At 39.4% G+C, this 6,620-nt stretch overlaps 1 non-coding gene across 1 annotated transcript; it reads right to left on the reverse strand.

Annotated features, from left to right (window-relative positions):
* Positions 1-6,122: 6,122 nt before the first annotated feature.
* TRNAK-CUU lies at positions 6,123-6,195 on the reverse strand. Its single transcript has one exon. It is a non-coding gene; the product is annotated as a tRNA-Lys (tRNA).
* Between the last annotated feature and the right edge of the window lie 425 nt (positions 6,196-6,620).

Here is a 6,620-nt window from a genome sequence, read left to right on the forward strand (position 1 = left end):
CTAGCGGCTGTAGAGTCAGCTTCAACTCCTAGTGTCCCCATGAACAACAGAATGAAACTTTGCCCATTCCAGCACCATTTTCACAACCAGCATCCTCAAGTCCATTGTTGCAGCCCCTGTGTACTTTTTGGGTGTGCCTTCCAACTTACGGGGGGGGGAGGGGCGCTCATCTTCCAGCATGGTATAAGACTGTTTTTCTCCTTTCTTTCTTTCTTTTTTTTTTTTTTTTTTGTGATCCATAAGATTTTCATTGGTTAATTTTTCTAAGTAGACGACAGACATTTTTTCCTAGTCTGCCTTAGTCACACCATGTGTGATGCTGCTGATGTTTAAAATACCAGTGGCATAACTTCCAGCATCATAGCAACATACAAGCCACCACAGTATGACAAACTGACAGACTTCTCAAGTTTGTTGTTGTTATTGCTGCATGCTCTCCAGTTGATTCCAACTCAGAACAATCCTATTGGACAGAGTAGACCTTCCCCACAGGGTTTCCTAGGATATAATTTTTATGGGACCAAATCCCCAGGTGTTTTCCCCACAAAGCCACTAGTGAGTTTGGACTGTCCACTTTTTGGTTAGCAGCTGAGAGCTTAACCATAGCACCGCCAGTACTCTTTCTCTCAAGTTTATCACATGCTAATTAGAAGGAGCTCTGGTGGTGTAACAGTTAAGGCATTTGGCTGCTGACCAGAGGTCAGTGGTTTGAACTCACCAGCTGCTCCATGGGAGAAAGATGAGGCAGTATGCTTCTGTAAAGATTTATAGCCTTGAAAATCCACTTGGGGTCTCTATGGGTGGGTGTCAACTCAATGACAGTGAGTTTTGTTTTGTTTTAATTATGCAGTGCAAGGCAATACACTGCCATTGAGTCAGACTCGATTCATAGAGACCCCTTCTTGGGTTTCTGAGGCTATATCACTACAGGAGTAGATTGCCCAACCTTCCTTCCAAGGAGTGGCTCTTGGGTTTGAATTGCTAGCCTTCTGGTTAGCAGCCAAATGCCTTAGGCACTTCCCCACCAGAGCTCCAGCTTTGTTTTAATTAGAGTAATATTTTACAATAATAGTCATGCTGTTGCTGTTCTTTTAGTTGCTATCAAGTCAGGTCAACTCAAGCTGACTTTTATGTATAACAGAACAAAATGTTGCCATCTTCATGATCATTTCTGTGTCATGTTCATGATCATTCTCATGTTTGAGTTCATTTTTGTGAATGTGTCAGTCCATTTCATTGGGGATTTTCTTTTACCAAACAAGATGTCCTTTCCTAGCAATTGGTCTTTCCTGATGATGTGTCCAAAGTAAGCAAACCAGGTCTTGCCATCTCGCTTCTAAGATACAGCAATGATAACCTACATTTATTTGCATGTGTAACATATTACATACAGTACTATATTTAGTCTCTCTTTCACAAATATTCTTGTAGGTTTTCTTTATGCTAGTTGCTATGCTAGAAGCTATGGATATAGTGATATATGAAAAACACAACATACATAACATTATAAAGTCCTCTTTCTAGTGTATGGAAAAAAAAAAAAAAAAAACACCTCACTGCCATTGAGTCAATTACACTAGATTCATAGCAACCTCTCCTTGGGTTTCTAAAGCAGTATCTCTAAGTAGATTGCCCAATCTTCCTTCCAAGGAGTGGTTGGTGGGTTTGACCCACCAGCCTTCTGGTTAGCAGTAAAATGTCTTAGGCACTAGAAATGAATAACACTATTGCAAATATGGTAAGTCCAATGAGCAAAACAATCTAAGGGATAACATAGAGAATAATTTAAGGGAGCATGATTGTGTGATGGAACAGTCAAGGAAGTTAAAGAAAAAAAAAACCATTGCCATCAAGTTGAATTGTGCTCATTGTGACCCACATTGGGTTTCCAATGCTGTAAATCATTACACAAGCAAACAGCTTCATCTTTCTTCTGTAGAGTAGCTAGTGGGTTTGAACTTCAGACCTTCTAGTTAGCAACCAAATGCCTTAACTATTACACCACCAGAGCTCTTTTGATAGGAGCTCTGGTGGCACAGTGCCTAACTAAGGCATTTGACTGCTAACCAGAAGGCTGGTGGTTCAAACCCACCAGCTACTCCTCAGAAGGAAGATTGAGCAATCTACTTCCATAATGATATAGCCTCAGAAACCCAAGGAAAGGGTCTTTAGATAGTGACATTTAAAACGAGCCCTGAAGGAAGAGAACAATTCAACCAAGCAATGAGTGTGATAAATTGATTGTTCCAGGCAGAGAAAGCAGCATGTGCCAAAGCTCAGTGGATTGTGAGATGGAGAAGGAGGTAAACATAAGGAAAACAAGCAGTCAAATATACACGTATCATGGCTTCCCCTCACCCTAGCCCTTGCTCTCCAAGGCAGAAATTGTTCAGGTATTATAGAAAGAGTATGAGATAGTAAGAAAACCAAGAACAAAGAGGTTATGTCAGGTCTCCAATTAAAACTCAGGGAAGGGACCATGTTGTGTAATACCCACGCACCAACATGGTGGGCTATGATGTTACTGTATTAAGAGTAAAGTTTGTGCTTTGTTGTGGTTAACCACAGAGAAGCCCAAGTGGAGAGTTTATATCAGGCCCAATAAAAACAGATTTACTCTCAAAATTAGATGATTTGAGGGGGAAAAGTTATGTACAAGCTGTTGGTTTGGGGGTACTATAGGAGAGGATGTTTCTACTCCTAGCCCTGGGGGGATGAGGAGACACATGGCTAACAGACCTTTGAAACAGAGAATCATGAAGAGTTGTCCACATGGAGTGAAAGGGTATCCCTGGGTGGAGGAATATAGCCAGCTCAATATGAGCTTAACCTCAAAGGCAAGGTGGAACTATTAGCTTGATCTTTTTCTTCCCTTCCTGACCAACACTCCTCATTGAAGAAATAGATTCACAGCCAGAGAATATGAGAGCCCTACTACACGGTTCAAAATCAGGAAGGGAGTGTGTCAAGGTTGTATCCATTCACCATACTTATTCAACTTGTATGCTGAGAAAATAATCCAAGAAGTTGGACTATATGAAGAAGAATGCAGCAGCAGTATTGGAGGAAGACTCATTAACAACCTGCAACATGCAGATGACAACTGCTTGCTCAAAGTGAGGATGACTTGAAGCACTTACTGATGAAGATTAAAGACTACAGTCAGCAGTATGGATTATACCTCAATATAAAGAAAGAAAAATCTTCACAACTGGACCAAAAATAGCTTCACGGTGGATGGAGAAAAGATTGAAGTTGTCAAGGATTTCATATTACTTGGCTCTACAATTAACACCAATGGAAGCAGCAGTCAAGACATCAGATGACATATTGCATTGGGCAAATCTACTGCAAAAGACCTCTTTCAAGTGATGAAGAGCAAAGATGTCTCCTTGAAAACTAAGGTGTGCTTAACCCAAGCCATGGTATTTTCAATCACATCTTACACATGTGAGAGCTGGACAATGAGGAAGGAAGACCAAAGAAGAATTGATCCTTTTGAGTTGTGGTGTTGGGAGAAGAATGCTAACAGTACCATGGTCTGTTAAAAGGACTAACAAAGCTGTTCTGGAAGAAGTGCAGCCAGAATGCTCCTTGGAAGCAAGAATGGCCAGACTTCATCTCACCTACTTCAGTCATGCTGTCAGAAGGAACCATTCCCTGGAGAAGGGTATCATGCTTGGTAAAGTGGAGGGTCAATGAAAGAGGGAAAGACCCTCAATGAGGTGGATAGACACAGTGACTGCAATGAAGGGCTCAGGTATAGTGAGGATCATGAGACTAGTGCAGAACTGGGCAGTGTTTTGTTCTGCTGTGCATAGAGTCACTATGGGTCAGAGATGACTCAGAGGCATCTAAAACAACAATAACAACATCATCAGTGTTCCTACAGCTCAGTCTCCATGGTAGAGAACAGGGTGGAGAAGGATGCAGATGGGATCTGGACAGGCAAAATAAGCTAACTGACAAGGAGCCCCACACTCATACTTCATTCTTTGAGTGAAAGCTGTAATCCCTGGGTGGAACAAACAGTTTATATACTCAGTTGCTAACTGAAAGTTTGGAGGTTCAAGTTCACCTAGAGGCACCTTGATAGAAAGGCCTGGAGAGCTATTTCCAAAAAAAGTCACTCATTGAAAACCCTGGGGCACAGTTTTACTCTGACACACATGGGATCACCATGTGTGATTCACTCAATGGCAACTTTTTTTGTTTGTTTGTTCATTTTAATGGAGTGATTCAGAAGATAGCTGATGATTTAGATGAATGAGCTTATCAAGAAGCAAATGGTTCATGTAGGGTAAGCTATAGGATGAATCACTTGACTATGTCATAATGTCTTGCTAATGAAATAGATAAGGAACATAAGAGAAAATAAACTAAAGATGAATTTAAATTTTCTGGCGTAAGTAGTTACGTACTTGATGAATTGTGGGATCATTTACTGAGATGAGAAAGATGAGACAGATAATGCAAACAGGTTTTTGAAGAACAAAATTATAGCTTTTATTCTGGACATGTTAAATAGGAGGTGTTAAAGAAATACCAACATGGAAATGCTAAGTAAGAGTGAGATACATGGATCTGAGAGTGAAAGAAGAGGTTGGAGTTTCTGGATGTTATAAACAAGCAGGGCTTCGAACTGGTTTATTCTAGCTTGACACCTTGCTGTGATATTGCATTTCCACCCCAGTTAAACTGAATCAAAATCTACATTTAACAAAATCTTTAAGAATCACTTGAGGGATCTCATAAAAATGTAGATTCTAATTTGGTATATCTTAGGTGGAAATATAAATTCTCAGCAGGACTGAACCAGTCGAAACCCTGTAAATAAGAAGATGGAATTTAGAAGATGGTAGTTAATGAAGTCACCCTGAGAAAGACATCTCAGCATTTTTTAATGCATTATATCATTTAGACCTCACAATAGCCTTATGATGTCTGTTCTATTGGTGTCATACTTACTTTATAAATAGTAGACCCTGAGTGATACAACCCACTAACACATTCAGTTGCTAACCTAAATATTGGAGATTTAAGCCTACATAGGGGTAGCTCAGAAGAAAAGACTGGCAATCTACTTCCAAAAAAATCAGCCATTATAAATCCTATAGAACACAGTCTTACTCTGATTCACATGAGGTCATCACGAGTCAGAACTAGTGGCAATTAACAACAAAAATATATTGAAGCTTAGCAAACTTAAGGCATTTGCCTAGAGTTACAGCATGTAGAGTTCTGGTAGCATAGTGTCTAAGGCATTTGACTGCTAACCAGAAGTCTGGTGGTTCAAACCCACCAGCCACTCCACGGAAGAAAGTTTGGGCAATCTACTTTTGTAGTGATACCACCTTGGAAACCCAAGGAGGGTTTGCTATATTCCCACTCGACAGCAGTGAGTTTACAACATGTGGTAGAACTTGGAACTAGCTCTCTGTGGTTCCAAAGTCTGTCCTCTGACCCAGTATGTTCGGTCCTTCCTGATAGTCTTTGCCATCATAGAAGTTACGTTCAGAATGTGATAGTTTTTTCACTCACTTGAACCCCTATATTTTTCTATTACTAGTCCATATATAGGCAATGTCCTAGTGAAAAAAAAAAGTTAAGACTGGGATCCATAAATGATTATGGCTCTTTAGAAACAGAAAGAGCTAGACAGTAAACCTTATTAAATTCTATGAAATTTCCCTTTACTCCAGCATTTCCCAAAGAGAACTGAACAGGACAAGCACAATTCGCAAAGAAAATGATTTCTTTCAGGAACCAACTATTTTCAAATCCTCTTAAGTACTTGAAGGAGCTCTGGTGGCAGAGTAAGTAAGGCATTTGGCTGCTAATCAGAAGACTAGCAGTTCAAACCCACCAGCTGCTCCTCAAGAAGAAGATGAGGCAATCTACTTCTGTAAAGATTTACAGCCTTGAAAACTCAAAGGCAGTGGGTTTGGTTTGGCTTTGGTTCAAGTACTTGAGAAGCATCAAATATTTATTAATAATGAACTAACTTAAAATTTGTTATTATATATTCATTAAAGAAGCTTTTATCAAAAACTTTATTCTATAATAATTATTTAATGCAGTTTTAGTAATATTTCTTTTACATGAAAATAATAAATCTCTGATGGCCAACATGGGGCTCAAACCCACAACCCTGAGATTAAGAGTCTCATGCTATACCAACTGAGCTAGCTGGGCAGTTGAATGATATCATTAATATCAGATGCAAGTAAAATGTTCCTGAAAATAATTCAAAAAGAGTTGCAAATTGAAAATGAATCTGTTCTGTAAACTTTCATCAAAATCACAATTTGAAAAAAAAAAAAAAGAAATAAAGAAACAGTTGCAGCAATCATACACAGGCAAGTGCCAGAAATTCAAACCAGAATGAAGAGAGGGCATGGAATAAGGGATACCATTGCTGATGTCAGATGGATCTTAGCAGAAAATGCCAGAAAGATGTTTACCTGTGTTTTATTGATTATGCAGAGGCATTTAACTGTGTGGATCATAACAAATTGTGGATAACATTGCAAAGATTGGGAATTCTAGAACAATTAATTGTGCTCAAGAGGAACCTGCACATAGACCAATGCAAAAAGGAGCATATGGGTAACAGCATC

Source organism: Orycteropus afer, unplaced genomic scaffold (assembly GCF_000298275.1).
Source record: "Orycteropus afer afer isolate SDZICR_OR568_19922 unplaced genomic scaffold, OryAfe1.0 scaffold00012, whole genome shotgun sequence".
Taxonomy (NCBI): Eukaryota; Metazoa; Chordata; class Mammalia; order Tubulidentata; family Orycteropodidae; genus Orycteropus; species Orycteropus afer.